Source organism: Bufo bufo, chromosome 4 (assembly GCF_905171765.1).
Source record: "Bufo bufo chromosome 4, aBufBuf1.1, whole genome shotgun sequence".
Taxonomy (NCBI): Eukaryota; Metazoa; Chordata; class Amphibia; order Anura; family Bufonidae; genus Bufo; species Bufo bufo.
Genome location: NC_053392.1, coordinates 322,700,870 through 322,719,968, shown reverse-complemented (window position 1 = coordinate 322,719,968; position 19,099 = coordinate 322,700,870).

Here is a 19,099-nt window from a genome sequence, read left to right as displayed (position 1 = left end):
CAGATCTCAACCCAATAGAGCATCTTTGGGATGTGGTGGAACGGGAGCTTCGTGCCCTGGATGTGCATCCCTCAAATCTCCATCAACTGCAAGATGCTATCCAATCAATATGGGACAACATTTCTAAAGAATGCTGTAACGGATCACCTAGCACCCCGACCGGGTACCTCCGTTGAATGGATGCTCCTAGTGCTTTCTGAGCACTCCAGGCACTCCACTTGACACCGTACGCACTGCAGACCCCACAAACCGCCGAAGCTTGGTTGAGGTCTCACCGTCTCCTACCCACCCTGGACCTACGACAAGGCTCCAGACTCCAGTGGGTGAACCTCTCCTAAAACCAGAGAGCAGTAACAGCTCTTAAAAGAGCTAGTAGTTATAGCCAGGGGAGTATAGCAAATCTCCCAGCGTATAGCAATCCCCAGCGTCGATCAGTTACCCAAACATCAGCCTCAACATGATAAAGGGTAAACAGGAACACTTTATTGAGGGCTACCCGCCCGTATTTATGCAGGTCCCCATCTGGTGGACACGCCCCTAGGGGACCAGAATGAAGACTGTGACACAGGACAGATATGCAGCACTGCAGTGCACAATGCATCATGGTTTCCTCCTCTCTGCCCTGGAGACACCCGAGGAGTAATTCAATTATCTCTCAGGACAAAGGGAAATCGCCAATACACATGTGGATACAACAGGACAGGAATCACCACCCAAACACACAATGTCACACCCCCACAGCAAACACAGACATTTAGCATATTCCCAGATAGCTCAAGTCTGAGTACATATCATTAGGTGAATGGCACTCAGAATACACAAATACAATAAAATTAGCTATCTGGGTACCCTCACATAACAAAATACAAAAGCAAAGACAGATTTAAGCTGTGCAGCCGGTCTGTCTGCTCCTTTAAAGTTAGTATGGGCCATAATCCTGAGGCAAGAGGCTGGTAGCCAGGCCCCTCCGAAACCCAGTGGCGAGGTTGGTTTCGCCACAAATGCTATCAGCACCTTGTTGAATCAATGCCACGTAGAATTAAGGCAGTTCTGAAGGCAAAAGGGGGTCCAACACCATATTAGTATGATGTTCCTAATAATTCTTTAGGTGAGTGTATACCTGCTTCCACAAAATAATGATTGAGGGGTTTGATATACCTGCTTCCACAAAATGCTGATTGACGGGTGCACTATACCTGCTTCCACCAAATATTGATTGAGGTGTTCTATATACCTGTTTACACAAAATACTGATTGAGGGGTGTGATAAACCTGCTTTTATAAAATACTGATTAAGGGGTTCTATATACCTGCTTCCACAAAATACTGATTGAGGGGTGTGATATACCTGCTTCCACCAAATATTGATTGAGGCCTGCGATACACCGACTTCCACAAAATACTGATTGAGGGGTGCAATATACCAGCTTCCACAAAATACTGATTGAGGGGTTTGATATACCTGCTTCCACAAAATGCTGATTGAGGGGTTCGATATACATGCTTCCACCAAATATTGATTGAGGTGTTCTATATACCTGTTTCTACAAAATACTGATTGAGAGGAGCAATATACCTGATTCTACAAAATAGTGATTATGGGGTTCTATTTAACTGCTTCCACAAAATACTGATTTAGGGGTGCGATATACCGGCTTCCATCAAATATTGATTGAGGCCTGTGATATACCTGCTTCCACAAATTCTGCTCTTCTCTAGGGACTTTGGCACATGGTCATTTTGAAAATGACAGGCAGAGGAAGAGGCAGGCGGTTCCGCAGGGGTGGTAGGGGTTGGGCAGGTGCACCAGGCCGGAGCCTAAGTGGGATGATGGAGAAGGTGCGTGCGATTACGTCAAAGGACGCACCAGAGTTGGTTAAGTGGCTCACTCAGCCTTCCACTTCTGCACCCTCCTTATTATCTGTATCTTCACCCTCCTCACTCTCTGCTGTGTGCACCCCCAAAGACACCACCACCAACTCCACCACCATAGCCTGTCCACTTGAGTCAGAGGAATTATTTTCCCGTCCATTACCATACGTTACCGATGCGCAGCCATTCTTGGCATCGGATGAGGAAGAGGAGGTAGCAACGGCCGCCACCCAGCAATCTGACGACAGTACCCATATCATCCCAAGGAGGGTGGTCCCCGAAGTTGCTGCCTACTCCAAGATCTCTAATGTCAGTGGTGGTGAAGGTGATGATGATGACATGTCGATGGACGTCACATGGGTGCCCACAAGAGAGGAAGAGGATGGGAGTTCAGAGGGAGAGATGGAGCAGCAGATAGGGAGAAGGAGGAGAAGCAGGCAGAACTCACAGTGCACAGGAGGCAAAAATCAGACTGCAAATGTATCTGGACGAGCCATCCACCATGCACGGTCACATTTTGCGCTCCCAGGACGCTGGCACATGGCTCCGCAGTGTGGGCTTTTTTTTTATGTGCCAGCTGCTGATAATAGTGTTGCCATCTGCAGCCTGTGCTGTCAACACATAAGTCGCGGAAAGCCCAACACTTACCTACGGATGACCACCTTAAGAAGACTCCTGGCCTCCCATCACCGAGCCCAGTGGGAGCAACACCGTCAGAACCCACAAAGCCACACTCCGGGCGCTCCACATCCTGCCTCTTCTCCTTCTTTTCTCTCCTTCCATTTGTCCTCCACTCTACCTTCCACTGTGCCATCGTCGCGTTCATCTGGCAAAAAAGGCAGGCTTCCGTGGCCCAAATGTTCGAACAAAAAAAGATGATGACGCTGGATAACCCTCTTGCCCAACGGCTGAACGTTTGCTTGTCGGAACTGCCCGCCAACTACTGCCATATAAACTGGTGGACTCGGATGCCTTTAGAAAATTTATGGCCATTGTCACACCACAATGGAAGGTTCCCGGAATGAAATATTTCTCCCAGAACGGCATCCCAGAGCTATATTGCCACGTTCATCGGCATTTGAATATATCTATGGCACACAGTGTTGGTGCCAAGATACATCTGAACATGTGGTCTAGCAAACACGGGCAGGGAAGGTACATAACTTTTATTTTCCACTTGGTGAACCTTCTGACGGCTGTCAAGCATGTAACCAGTGGCACCTGTGTGGATTTGGTGTTACCGCCACGGATTGCATGCAGGCCTTCCTCTGCTTCTCCTTCTCCTACTCCATCCTCCGCCTTCTCCTCAGCTGACTCCTCCTTTTCCACTGCTACCGCCTCTTCCGCTGCACCCCCCAAGCTTCCCAGAACCTATTCGATGTCCCAGGTGAGACGTTGCCATGTTGTGTTGCGGCTGTTGTGCCTTGAAGCCAAGAGCCACACCGTTCCTGCACTGCTTTCAGCTCTGCGGTCACAGGCCAACTTGACAATTGGTAAAGTGGTGTGCGACAACGGTGCCAATCTGCTGAGCGCACTGAAACAGTGTAAAATGACACACGTGCCATGCATGGCACACGTCCTAAACTTAGTTGTGCAGCGATTCATTGCCAAATACCCAGGGGTCCAGGACGTCTTGCAGCAGGCCAGGAAAATATCTGGCCATTTTAGAAGATCTAACACAACCATGGCTCGCCTTACTGACGTTCAGCGGGAACACCACCTGCCCGTCAGACGTCTGATTTGTGACAGCCTGATGCGCTGGAACTCCACCTTGTATATGCTTGATAGGCTGCTCCAGCAGCAATGTGCCGTTAACGACTACCTGTACAAACTCTGCAGTAGGACAGGTTCTGGGGAGCTTGGTTTCTTTTCACCGCGGCAGTGGCTGCTCATGCGTGACGCATGCAGACTTCTGTGGCCATTTGATGCGATCACCAAACTGGTCAGTCGCAGCCAGGGCACCTTCAGTGACATCGTACCTTACGTCTTCTTTCTGGAGGGTGCATTGCCAGTGATCGCCTAATGTACCTCCAGCCACATCATCGCAAGTTCTTTTCTGTCTGGTGAATGCCTAATTTTTTGGGGCCTGTACTGGCCTACAGTAAAATTGTTTTCCAACGACCGTCTAATATACCTTCAGCCACATAATCACTTGTTCTTTTCTGTCAGGTGAATGCCTATTTTTTGGGCCTCTACTGGCCTACACAAAAATTGTTATCCACTAACCGTCTAATATACCTGCAGCCACATAATCACTTGTTCTTTTCTGTCAGTTGAATGCCTAATTTTTGGGGCCTGTACTGGCCTACAGTAAAATTGTTAATCAGTGACCGCCTAATGTACTTCCAGCCACATAATCACTTGTTCTTTTCTGTCAGGGGAATGCCTATTTTTTTTCGCCTGTACTGGCCTACACAAAAATTGCTATCCACTAACCGTCTAATATACCTGCAGCCACATAATCACTTGTTATTTTCTGTCAGTTGAATGCCTAATTTTTGGGGCCTGTACTGGCCTACAGTAAAATTGTTAATCAGTGACCGCCTAATGTACTTCCAGCCACATAATCACTTGTTCTTTTCTGTCAGGGGAATGCCTATTTTTTTTCGCCTGTACTGGCCTACACAAAAATTGCTATCCACTAACCGTCTAATATACCTCCAGCCACATAATCACTTGTTATTTTCTGTCAGGTGAATGTCAAATTTTTGGGGCCTATACTCCACTGGCCTACAGTAAAATTGTTTTTCAGTGACCGCCTAATGTACCTCCAGCCACATAATCACTTGTTCTTTTCTGTCAGTTGAATGCCTAATTTTTGGGGCCTGTACTGGCCTACAGTAAAATTGTTAATCAGTGACCGCCTAATGTACTTCCAGCCACATAATCACTTGTTCTTTTCTGTCAGGGGAATGCCTATTTTTTTTCGCCTGTACTGGCCTACACAAAAATTGTTATCCACTAACCGTCTAATATACCTCCAGCCACATAAGCACTTGTTATTTTCTGTCAGGTGAATGTCGAATTTTTGGGGCCTATACTCCACTGGCCTACAGAAAAATTGTTTTTCAGTGACCGCCTAATGTACCTCCAGCCACATAATCACTTGTTCTTTTCTGTCAGTTGAATGCCTAATTTTTGGGGCCTGTACTGGCCTACAGTAAAATTGTTTTTCAGTGACCGCTTAATGTACTTCCAGCCACATAATCACTTGTTCTTTTCTGTCAGGTGAATGCCTAATTTTTAGGGCCTTTTTCTCCACTGGCCTACAATAAAATTGTTATTCAGTAACCGACTAATGTACCTCCAGCCACATAATCACTTGTTCTTTTCTGTCAGGTGAATGCCTAATTTTTGGGGCCTATACTCCACTGGCCTTCAGTAAAATTGTTAATCAGTGACCGCCTAATGTACCTCCAGCCACATAATCACTAGTTCTTTTCTGTCGGATGAATGCCTACTTTTTGGGCCTGTACTGGCCTACACAAAAATTGTTATCCACTAACCGTCTAATATACCTCCAGCCACATAATCATTTGTACTTTCTATCAGGTGAATGCCTAATTTATGGGGCCTATACTCCACTGGCCTACAGTAAAATTGTTATTCAGTGACCGCCTAATGTACCTCCAGCCACATAATCACTTGTTCTTTTCCGTCAGGTGAATGCCTATTTTTTGGGGCCTGCACTGGCCTACAGTAAAATTGTTATCCACTGATCGTCTAATATAACTCCAGCCACATTATCACTTGTTCTTTTCTGTCAGGTGAATGCCTAATTTTTGGGGCCTGTACTTTACTGGCCTACAATAAAATTGTTATTCAGTAACCGCCTAATGTACCTCCAGACAAATAATCACTTGTTCTTTTCTGTCAGGTGAAGCAAGAAGCAGGGAGGAATCATGACTTTAAATGGGAAAAATGATGAATATTCTAAAAAACAAATATATAGCACTAAATCAAATATATTTGTTTTTCGAGTATTTGGAATTTTCTAAAACAAGAATATATAGCAATATAGTGAATATAAAAAAAAAACGAATATAGAGAAATTTAGCTAATATAGTGCTATAATCTTCTTTGTCTAATAGTTGTAATTTTTTTCTCATCTGAAGTTCAGATTGGAAAAAAATTACAACTATAAAAAAAAAAAAGCACTATATTAGCTAAATTGCTCTACATTAGTTTTTTTTCGAACAAACAAATATATTCGATATAGTGCTATGACTCATTGGCCCGCAAGCAAGAAGCAGGGAGGAATCATGTTTTTGCTCGGCAATTAAAAAATATGCGAAAAGAATTTGCATAACGAAAATTCGCATAACGAAAATTCGCATAATAAGCGATCATTACTTTGTCGATTTTTCGAGTAAAAAAATCATCGAACATAACGAATATTTTAATTTGCAAATTTTCGCCGAATATTCTACAAAATATTCGCGAAATATCGCAAATTTGAATATGACCCCTGCCGCTCATCACTATTGATGAGTGTGCCTGTATTTCTTAGCACTGAGGACACCATTAATCCTGACCAAATGTCACCTCCATTTGTTGAGATGCAGCCCCAAACTTGCAAGGAACCTCCACTATGCTTTACTTTTACCTGCATATACTTAGTATTGTTCCACCGTCTTTTGTCCCCTCACTGTGCATCAGAAAAAAGAACATCTACAAGGAGTTGTTCTAAAAAGCCTATTTTATAAGATGGCAATTCTGGAGGGTGTTACATGTAATGATCAAAGTTCCAAGATCCTTATTTTACTTACAGATGCGCCAAAGACTTTATTTTGTCTGCCATCACTATTATTGTTTTTGTCTGACAGCACTATTTTTCATATTCTCTCTTACATGACAGTTGATTGGGTGAAGTGCTCAGTATGCTTGCTAGATGAAGACTATTTGCGCAATTAATGGTCTTTGAAAAGGGTGGTGGGGCTGTGAGAAGTTGGATGGTCCATCTGTCAAATCTCGGTAAGAATAGGACAAGAAGTTTCTCTTGTGCATCAGTGGCGTCAACAGTTGTCTGAGAGGGGTTCTCATGCTCACGTAAAGAGGGTTCTAGATGGTCTAGACAGATAAATGCCAAGATTGTTGTATAAGAAGATCTGCTGTATCTAAAAGAACACCTATTGTTCTGCAGTAGCCCATGATGTGACTGCCTGGACCATAATAAACCATCTACTTGAAGCAGGACATCATTCACAAGAGCCCCTCTACTGGTGTAGTGAGAGAGTCTATTAGAGGCATGAATGGCAAACAACAGTGTTCAATGAAGAAAGCAAGATTTGCTTTAGTACTATTAATGACCACAGGGCTGGATGGTGTGGGGCACTGTTAGCTACAATGCCTGTTCCCATCTGGTGTTCATAGAAGGAACATTGACAAGGTTTTGATATATCCAGGGCATAATGGAACTAGTCCTGCCAAAACTGCCCCCACTACACAGAATAACCAACAGCTCTTTTGGTCAGCTTGATCACCATATCTCTGCTCAATCAAGAACGCTTGGGACTGAATGGGGCGATGGATCTCCCATGCACAGCAGCCAACAACCACCTTGGCTGAACTACAAGTCCAACTTGAAAGAGCATACCAGCATCTGTAAGACCATGCAAGAGTGCAGCCTTTTTCACAGCTAGAAGATATTCCACAAGTAGTAAATCCTTCAGGATACAGCCAGTTTTCACCTTATGGACTGAGTCAAATTTTGCAAATCTGACATTTCATTTTATGTGGAATACTTTTACTTATTCAATCAATTCTGAGACTGTTTTTTTGTGACACATCAAACTTCATGTTACTGGTAAATTTGGGTTGATAAAAAAAATCTAAACTTTACCTAAAATTTGGAAAAATTTGCTATTTAAAAAAAATAATTTGCTGCTTTTATGACAGAAAGTGATACCTCATACTTTATGTTGGCATCATTTTGTAAATGTCATTTTACGCTTTTTGGAATTTTAGAGGCAATTTTTTCAAATTTTAAACTTTAAGGACCAATTTAGTTATGAAGTCACTTTGAGGAGCTGATATAATTGAAACCACCCATAAATACCCCCATTTTAGAAATGCCACCCTTAAATAATTTAAAACTGATTTTACAAACTTTTGTTAACTCTTTAGGTGTTCCACTAGAGTTAAAGGAAAATGGTGGTGAAATTTCAAACTTTCACTTTTTCAGACTTTCCATTTTAATTAACTTTTTTTGCAACACAGTAAGAGTTAGATTGCATCGCAGAGAGCCGATGAGATCAGAGAGGGAGCTCCCTTCCTCCCTTTGTAAACCCCTTAGATGCAGCAGTCAGCATTTTCTGCGAAATCTAAGGGATTAATCCCCTGGCATGGGAGTTTTTACCGATACCAGATATTACAGCAGGGGCTCAGCTGTCAGTAACAACCAGGTCACTGCTGCTTATTGGTAAAGCACAGATTCTGTGCCAGACTAATCAGCATGCTATACAGGGGCTAATGTGACCCTGCCTTAACTTACAAACTGCTGCAGAACCCAAAAGTTTTGTGATCATTTACCATGCACCATTAGCAGTTTATACTTTGTAAATCTCAGCTCAATTGGATTAAGCTTTCCATGTTTTCTTTTTTCCATTTTCACTAGGTTATATGTGGGCCAGGAATTAGGTCAGCAATTGTCTGACCTCATTTTAAGAAGGACCATGTAAAAAATGTAAATGTCCCAATGAATATATTGCAGAGTATTAGAAAAATCAATATAGCTCAACATCTAAAGATACCAGTACCAGTCAAGAATTTGGACACACCTTTTCATTCTATGTTTTTTTGTTCTTTTTCTTATTTACTACTGGACTTGGATTACATTTCAATTAACAGGTATGCCTAGAAAAGAGTAATTTGTGGAATTAATTGACCTCATAATGTATTTGCGGCCATCAGGTGTGTTGTGTGGAGGTAGGACTGGTACCTGGTTCCATACAGAGTTTAGCCCAATTCTTCTACCGTTCTAATCCACATTATCACAAGAACCACTCAACTAAGTGAAGAGAAATGACATTCCATCATTACTTTAAGACATGAAGGTTAATCAGTCAGTAAAATGTCCAGAAATTAGAAGGTGTCCTCAAGTGCAGTCATGAAAACCAGCAAATTCTGTGATGAAAGTGGCTCTTGTGAGAAACACCCCAGGAAAGGAAGACCTAGAGTTTACTCTGCTGCAGAGGATAATTTTATTAACGTTACCAGCCTCAGAAAACACAAATTAACAGCAGCTCAAATTAGAGCCTACACAAATGCTTTACAGAGGTGAAGTACCAGATATATCTCAAATTCTCAACACCAGTTGTTCAGAGGAGACTATGAGAATCAGGCTTTTGTTGTCAAATGGCTACAAAGAAGCCACTAGTGAAGAATAACAACAAGAAGAGAACTGCTTGGGCAAATAGACACAAGGAAATGACATTAGACCAGTAGAAATCAATACTTTGGTCTGACGAGTTAAAATTTGAGATTTTTGGTTGCAACTGCCATGTCTATGTGAGAGACAAATAATTTTTTTTTTTAGCCCTAAAAGACACTTACCCAAAAGACACCGGTGTCTTTCCTAGGAAACTAGGAAATACATATTTTTCATCAGATCTCAGATCAGATCCCCATTAAAACCCCCAATGTTAATCAGACCTCAGCTAAGACTGCTAGTTTTTAATCAGACCTCAGATCAGAACCATAATGTTAATCAGACCTCGCTCATACCCCCATCCAGGGGCAGATTCTGGACTCTGCTCCTGAGATTCATTGCTCTTCCTGCCATTCTGTGATCTGAAGTTGCACAGCGTGAGGTCAAAGCATGTCTACATCCTCACACTGTGAGCAGGTCACAGCACAGTGTGCTGCAGCTGGCAGACAAAGACCAAGGAGCCGTGAGTACAGAGCCAGCTCAGGAAGCTCTGCATTCATTTCTCCCAGGTCCCCTGTATTGAGCGCTAACATAATGGCAGCATTCATTAGTATTTGCTCTGTAAGATGCACTGACATTTTCCCCCGCTTTTGGGGGAAAAAAGTATCTCTTATAGGGTGAAAAATATGGAAAATAAAACTGAAAAGCGTGAGTGCATATGTGTTTACCCCCATTGCTATGGAATCCATAACTAACATCTTCTCCAACCAATCAACTTCCAAAGTCACATAATTAGTTGAATAAAGTCCTCCTGTGTGCAAGGGGTCACATGATATGTCACATGATATGAGTAAAAATACACCTGTTTTGAAATATTACTAAGCAAGTAACATGGAGACCAAGGAGCTTTCCAAACAGGTCAAAGAAAAATTTGTGGAGAACTATAGATCAGGGTTGGGTTACAAAAATGTATCCCAAATGTTGGACATCCTGTGGAACAGCATTACATTATTATAACATTATAACCATGATAGAATGGAATGAATATGGTTCAAGTAAAAAACCTGACAAGAGAAGGTCACTGACCAAAACTCACAGACTGGGCAAGGAAGGCATTAGAGATATAACAAAGACACCAGTGCTAATACTGATGGAGCTCCAAAGATACACAGCAGAGATGGAAGTACCTCTCCATAGGACCAACATATGTTGTACACTCCACAGAATAGGGCTTTATGGAAAAATGCCCCAAAAACCAAACAAAACAAATACATTTTTAAAGAAACTGCATACAGCATGTGGCAGACTCCTCAAACACAAGGAAGAAGGTCATATAAGACTAAAATTTTACTTTTTGGCCATCATGGCAATCACTATGTGTGACGCTAACCAACATTAACAATCATCCCAAGAACGCCATTCCCACAGTTAAATGTGGTGGTAGTGGGGATGCTATTCATTGGCCAGGACTGGAAAACTGGTCAGGATTGAAGGAAGAATAGATGGCAGTAAATACAGGGCAATTTTAAAATATGTTTCAGTTTGCCAGAGAATTGGGACTGTGGCAGAGGTTCACCTTCTGGCAGGTCAATAACTCTAAACACACTCCTTAAGCTACAATGGAGTGGTTTAAGGGGAAACATTCATACTGTATGTCTTTGAATGACCTAATTAAAGTTGCATCCTTAATCCAATTGAGAACTGGTGTCATGATTTGAAGACTGCTGTATACCAACACAGCGTATCTAATTTAGAAGAGTTGGAACAATTTTGCCTGGAAGAATGGCCAAAAATTACAGTATCTAAATGTGCAAAGCTAATAGAGACATACCTAAGAAACTTGCTGATGAGTCTGATGAGGGTCTCATTTGAGTGTGATGGGGATTGGGGGGGAGTGATCTGAGGTTGATGGAGCTTGGGGATCTGATAGTCTGATCTGAGGTCTGATACAGCTTGGGGGTCTGATCTGAGGTCTAATGAAAATGGGGGTCTGATTTGGGGGCCTGATAATGATTGAGGGTTTGATCTGAAGGATGATTAAAAATATTTTTATTTCTTATTTCCTCCAAATCCTATATAGTCTGATGCGTCTTATACTCTGGTGCTTCTTATACTCTGGTGCTTCTTATAGTCTGATGCGTCTAGTACAGATATTCTAAATTCCCTACTGGGGTTATCTCTACAACAAGTGGTTGAGGAGCCAACCCGGAGTGAGGCCATTTTGGATTTGGTATTCACAAACGGGGATTCGGTATATGATGTCATTGTAGGCGAAACCTTGGGATCTAGTGATCACCAGTCAGTGTGGTTTAATATAAGAACTGTGAAAGAGTCCCACCACACAAAAACAAAAGTTTTAGATTTTAGAAAAACAGACTTTTCAAAAATGAAATTAGTCATAAATGAGTCCTTATCAGACTGGAACGGATTACATGGAGTCCAGGAGAAATGGGACTACTTAAAATGTGCATTATTGAAGGCAACAGAAAATTGCATTAGACTTGTCAGTAAAAGCAAAAAAAGGAGGAGACCAATGTGGTACTCAGCAGAAGTGGCCCAAATCATTAAAAATAAAAAGCTAGCATTTTGTAATTATAAAAAAACCCAGAGCAATGAAGATAAGGAAATCTACAAGATTAGGCAGAGAGAGGCCAAGCAAGTTATAAGAACTTCTAAAGCGCAGGCAGAAGAAAAACTAGCTCAGTCTATGAAAAAAGGGGATAAGACATTCTTCAGATATATAAATGAAAAAAGGAAATTAAAACAAGGAATAACTAAATTAAAAACAAAGGACGGAAGGTATGTAGAAGAGAATAAAGGGCTAGCCGACTGCCTTAATGAATACTTCTGTTCAGTTTTTACAAAAGAAAAAGGAGAAGGACCTCCACTAGAAAGGATGACTATTAAATCGTTTGATGCATGTATCTTTACAGAGGAAGATGTTCTAAGTTTGCTGTCTAAGGTGAAGACGGATAAGTCACAGGGGCCTGATGAGATACACCCAAAATTATTAAAAGAGCTTAGTGGTGAGCTGGCAAAACCGTTAACAGATTTATTTAACCAATCATTAGTAACAGGAGTCGTCCCGGAAGATTGGAAATTGGCAAATGTCGTGCCCATTCACAAGAAAGGTAGTAGGGAGGAATCGAGCAACTATAGACCAGTGAGTCTGACATCAATAGTAGGCAAATTAATGGAAACCCTTTTAAAGGATAGGATTGTGGAACATCTAAAATCCCATGGATTGCAAGATGAAAAACAACATGGGTTTACTTCAGGGAGATCATGTCAAACAAATCTTATAGATTTTTTTGACTGGGTGAATAAAATAATAGACGGTGGAGGTGCAGTAGACATCGCATATCTAGATTTTAGTAAGGCTTTTGACACTGTCCCACATAGAAGACTTATCAATAAACTGCAGTCATTGAGCATGGACTCCCATATTGTTGAGTGGATTAGGCAGTGGCTGAGTGACAGACAACAGAGGGTTGTAGTCAATGGAGAACATTCAAAACAAGGTAATGTTACCAGTGGGGTTCCACAGGGATCTGTACTGGGACCGATTTTGTTTAATATCTTCATAAGTGATATTGCAAAAGGCCTCGCTGGTAAGGTTTGTCTTTTTGCTGATGACACAAAGATATGTAACAGGGTTGATGCTCCTGGAGGGAAACGCCAAATGGAAAAGGATTTAGGAAAACTAGAAGAATGGTCAGAACTCTGGAAACTGAAATTTAATGTGGATAAGTGCAAGATAATGCACCTGGGGCGTAAAAACCCAAGGGCAGAATATAGAATATTTGACACAGTCCTGACCTCAGTATCTGAGGAAAGGGATTTAGGAGTAATTATTTCAGAAGACTTAAAGGTGGGAAGACAATGTAATAGAGCAGCACGAAATGCCAGCAGAATGCTTGGATGTATAGGGAGAGGTATAAGCAGTAGAAAGAGTGAAGTGCTTATGCCGCTGTACAGAACACTGGTGAGACCTCACTTGGAGTATTGTGCGCAGTACTGGAGGCCATATCTCCAGAAGGATATAGACACTCTAGAGAGAGTTCAGAGAAGAGCTACTAAACTAGTACATGGATTGCAGGATAAAACTTACCAGGAAAGGTTAAAGGACCTTAATATGTATAGCTTGGAAGAAAGAAGAGACAGAGGGGATATGATAGAAACTTTTAAATACATAAAGGGAATCAACTCGGTAAAGGAAGAGAGCATATTTAAAAGAAGAAAAACTACCACAAGAGGACACAGTTTTAAATTAGAGGGGCAAAGGTTTAAAAGTAATATAAGGAAGTATTACTTTACTGAGAGAGTAGTGGATGCATGGAATAGCCTTCCTGCAGAAGTGGTAGCTGCAAATACAGTGAAGGGGTTTAAGCATGCATGGGATAGGCATAAGGCCATCCTTTATATAAGATAGGGCCGGGGGCTATCCATAGTATTCAGTATATTGGGCAGACTAGATGGGCCAAATGGTTCTTATCTGCCGACACATTCTATGTTTCTATGTTTCTATGTTTAAAAAAATGGATTTTTTTAAATCTTAATATATATATGTGATTTGGGTTTGTATTTATGCTAGTGTGTTCTAGTATGTTCTAAAAAGTGAATAGAAAACATAAATAAAAAACCTCAACTTTATTTGCTGAATTCCATGATGATTCTTACAATATTAACCACCTGCCATCTGGGCCATTTGCCCCCTTCCTGACCAGGCCAAATTTTGCAAAACGGACATATCTCATTTTATGTGGTAATAACTTTGGAACGCCTTTATTTATCCAAGTCATTCAGAGATTGTTTTCTCGTGACACATTGTACTTCATGATAGTCATAAATTTGAGTCAAAATATTTCACCTTTATTTATGAAAAAATCCCAAATTTACCCAAAAATTTAAAAAATTCACAATTTTCTAAATTTCAATTTCTCTGCTTTTAAAACAGAAAGTGATACCTCATAAAATATTTATTACTTAACATTCCCCATATGTCTACTTTATGTTGGCATCATTTTGGAAATGTCATTTTATTTTTTTAGGACGTTAGAAGGCTTAGAAGTTTAGAAGCAATTCTTCAAATTTTTAAGAAAATTGCCAAAACCCACTTTTTAAGGACCAGTTCAGGTCTGAAGTCACTTTGTGGGGCCTACATAGTGGATACCCCCATAAATGACCCCATTGTAGAAACTACACCCCTCAAGGTATTCAAAACCGATTTTACAAACTTTGTTAACCCTTTAGGCGTTCCACAAGAATTAAAGGAAAATGGAGATCAAATTTTTAAATTTCACTTTTTTGGCAGATTTTCCATTTTAATAAATTTTTTTCTTTAACACATCATGGTTAACAGCCAAACAAAACTCAATATTTATTACCCAGATTCTGCGGTTTACAGAAACACCCCACATATGGTCATAAACTGCTGTATGGGCACACGGCAGGGCGCAGAAGAAAAGGAACTCCACATGGTTTTTAGATGCCATGTCCCATTTGAAGCCCCCTGATGCACCCTTACAGTAGAAACTCCCAAGAAGTGACCCCATTTTGGAAACTAGGGGATAAGGTGCCAGTTTTATTAGTACTATTTTTGGGTACATATGATTTTTTGATCATTCATTATAACACTTTATGGGGCAAGGTGACCAAAAAATTGGTTGTTTTAGCACAGTTTCTATTTATTTATTTTTACAGCGTTCACCTGAGGGGTTAGGTCATGTGACAGTTTTATAGAGAACATTGTTACGGACGTGGCGATACCTAATATGTATACTTTTTCTCATTTATTAAAGTTTTACACAATAATAGCATTTTTGAAACAAAAAAATTATGTTTCAATGTGTCCATGTTCTGAGAGCTATAGTTTTTTTTATTTTTTGAGAGATTTTCTTATGTAGGGGCTCATTTTTTGCGGGATGAGGTGACGGTTTTATTGGTACTATTTTGTGGGACATACGCGTTTTTGATCACTTGGTGTTGCACCTTTTGTGATGCAAGGTGACAAAAATTGCTTGTTTTGACACAGTTTTTTTTTTTTTTTTACGGTGTTCACCTGAGGGGTTAGCTCATGTGATATTTTTATAGAGTTGGTTTTTACGGACGCGGCAATACCTAATATGTATACATTTTTTATTTGTTTCACTTTAACACAATAATAGCATTTTTGAAACCCAAAAAATGATGTTTTAGTGTCTCCATGTTCTAAGAGCTATAGTTTTTTTTATTTTTTGAGAGATTTTCTTATGTAGGGGCTCATTTTTTGCGGGATGAGGTGACGGTTTTATTGGTACTATTTTGTGGGACATACGCGTTTTTGATCACTTGGTGTTGCACCTTTTGTGATGCAAGGTGACAAAAATTGCTTGTTTTGACACAGTTATTTTTTTTTTTTTACGGTGTTCACCCGAGGGGTTAGGTCATGTGATATTTTTATAGAGCTGGTTTTTACGGACGCGGCAATACCAAATATGTCTATTTTATTTAATTTTTTCTATTTTTAACATTTTTTTTTCATTCCTTACTTGGGCACTTTTTTTTTTTACATGTGAAACTTTTTTTTATTTTTTTATTTTCAACCTTTTATTTTTATTTTTTTTATTTTACACTTTTCGTCCCCCATAAGGTCATACAAGACCTCTGGGGGACATTTACTTCACTTTTTCTTTTTTTTTTCACTGTTGATTTCTCCTGTAACTGGGGCTGACATAGTAGCCCCAGTTACAGAAGAAATGCACCCCTAGAGAGGCTGTACAGCAGCAATCCAGCGCTGTACAGCCTCAGAGCAGGGCTGATCGAGGTCTCTGAGAGACCTCACACAGCCCCTGCACTCTCCGGTCACGGCGGTCACATGACCGCCGTGCCGGAACAGGAAGCGCATATCGCTTCCTGCTCTGCATACACAGCGCTCGGTGAGCGCTGTGTACGCAGCGATCCAGAAGGCAGGGACACCTGGGCACTGTCCCTGCCTTGTCTTAGGGTTGCCCTGCTGTCACTGACAGCGGGCAACCCGATCAGCAGCTGCACGATTAGAGTGCAGCTGCTATTTCTGAAAGGACGTTTTAAAACGTGCTTTCAGAAATAGAGGTCCACCCATAGGACGTTTATATCCTATGGGCGGACGGAAAGTGGTTAAAAAAATGTGGAGGAAAGGTTTAGTGGAGCTCAGCCACCATTTTTGAAGTGATCACTTCATCATTATGGGCTGAAACACAGAGTTATACTACGAAGAGAGAAATGGTACCATATTGTCACCTGTATGCTTTCACCAAAAAATATTTTGAATTTTCAAATCTACATATTTAAGTTTTAGGGTCTGAATCTAAAAACACCTTACAAATTAGGATTAATTGAGTTTTGTTTGGTTCCTTTCAATAAATTCTATTTTAAAGATATAATTGTATAATTCCAACAGACAAATGTTTCTGATTTTGATCTCCTACTTCAATGATTTCAGATAAATCTTTATGTCATGAAATAAAAAAATGTTTCAATGGTCTGTTGACTCTAGCTTAAAAAAGAATGGAAAATGTATTTTAGAAGATAAGATATATCAAATTAGTGTGGAGGATGCAGAACAAATCACATGGTCCAAATGGCATTCACCCCTGAGTTCTCAAGGAATTAAAGGGGTATTCCCATCTGTTTAATCCTAGTTTATTCTATTAAATGTCCCCCAATAAATTTTTTACTAAATATATAGATTTAAAAAAAAAATACTATTCTTCTTCAAATCTTAAAATAAAAATTATTTGTTGATCAGCGCTGCCCATGGATACGGCCACCGCTCGCCGACCGCATCCATGGGCCGCGCTTGCGCACATCATTCCCTGGTGATCTATTGCCGGCCTCCATTCTCTCCGAGATCGCGCACGTCGCCGGCCGGCCACGCATGCGCTGATCTATTTTCCTTTGAGCCGCGTCGAAAATAGAGGGAATGCCAGCGGGGTGAGTATTTGTTATATATGCACCACCAATTCCACCGATTGGGGGCTGATGGAGGCACTTTTGGGGCAGATGGAGGCACTTGAGGGGGCAGATGGAGGCATATGGGGGGCTATATGAGGCATATGGGGGCTGATGGGGGGGCTATTTTAGGCTGATGGGGGGCTATTTGAGGCTGATGGGGGGCTGTTTGCGGCTGATGGGGGCTATTTGAGGATGATGGGGGCTATTTGAGGGTGATGGGGGCTATTTGAGGATGATGGGGGCTATTTGAGGCTGATGGGGCTGTTTGCGTCTGATGGGGGCTATTTGAGGATGATGGGGCTGTTTGATGCATATGGGGGGCTATTTGAGGCTGATGGGCGCTATTTGAGGCATATAGGGGGCTATTTGATGCATATGGGGGGCTATTTGATGCATATGGGGGGCTATTTCAGGCATATGGGGGGCTATTTCAGGCTGATGGGGGCTATTTGAGACTGATGGGGGCTGTTTGAGGCATATGGGGGGCTATTTGATGCATATGGGGGCTATTTGAGGCATATGGGGGCTATTTCAGGCATATGGGGGGCTATTTGAGGCTGATGGGGGCTATTTGAGGATGATGGGGGCTATTTGAGGATGATGGGGGGCTATTTGAGGCTTATGGGGGGCTGTTTGCGGCTGATGGGGGCTATTTGAGGATGATGGGGGGCTGTTTGTGGCTGATGGGGGCTATTTGAGGATGATGGGGGCTATTTGAGGCTGATGGGGGCTATTTGAGGATGATGGGGGGCTATTTGAGGCTTATGGGGGGCTGATTGCGGCTGATGGGGGCTATTTGAGGCTGATGGGGGCTGTTTGAGGAATATGGGGGGCTATTTGATGCATATGGGGGGGCTATTTGATGCATATGGGGGGCTATTTGAGGCTGATGGGGCTATTTGAGTATGATGGGGGGCTATTTGAGGCATATGGGGGCTGATGGGGGCTATTTGAGGCTGATGGGGGGCTATTTGAGGCATATGGGGGCTATTTGAGGCTGATGGGGCTGTTTGAGGCTGTTTGAGGCTGATGGGGGCTGATGCAGGCTGATGGTGGCACTTGGGGGCTGATGGATGTAGCAGTGCTGAATATGCTGCTGTTCAGCCATAGTTCTAGTGGGGAAGGGAATAGACAGATGTAGCAAAGCTGTATATGTTGCTGGTCAGCATCAATGCTGGTGGAAGAGAGAAACTGATGTAGCAGAGCTGTATATGTTGCGGGTCAGCATCAATGCTGGTGGAAGAGAGAAAATGATGTAGCAGTGCTGTATGTGTTGCGGGTCAGCATCAATGCTAGGGGAAGAGAGAAACTGATGTAGCAGAGCTGTATATGTTTCGGGTCAGCATCAATGCTGGTGGAAGAGAGAAACTGATGTAGCAAAGCTGTATATGTTGCGGGTCAGCATCAATGCTGGTGGAAGAGAGAAACTGATGTAGCAGAGCTGAATACACTGCTGTTCAGACACAGTTCTAATGGGGAAGGGAATAGACAGATGTAGCAGAGCTGTATATGCTGCTGTTCTGACACAGTGCTGGTTGAAGAGATAAACCGACAGATGTAGCAGAGCTGTATATGTAACTTTTCAGACCCAGTGCTAGCGGGGGAGTAGAATAAAGATGTAGCAGGGCTGTATAGGAAGCCATTCAGCCAAAGTGATGTTAGGGGACTGGAGAAGACACATGTAGCTGAGCTGTATATGCAACTATAAAGATACATAGTGTAAGGTTTATACACAACTGGAGTACAGCTGTAATGGAAACAAATCTGCATCAGTGCTGGTGGGTGGGGGTTGGTCAAGCTTTTGAGCTAATGTATAATATGGAATTATAGTTTTTGATGCACAGAATGGGTTTGTAAAAGATCGTACTGAGATTTTATGTGTAA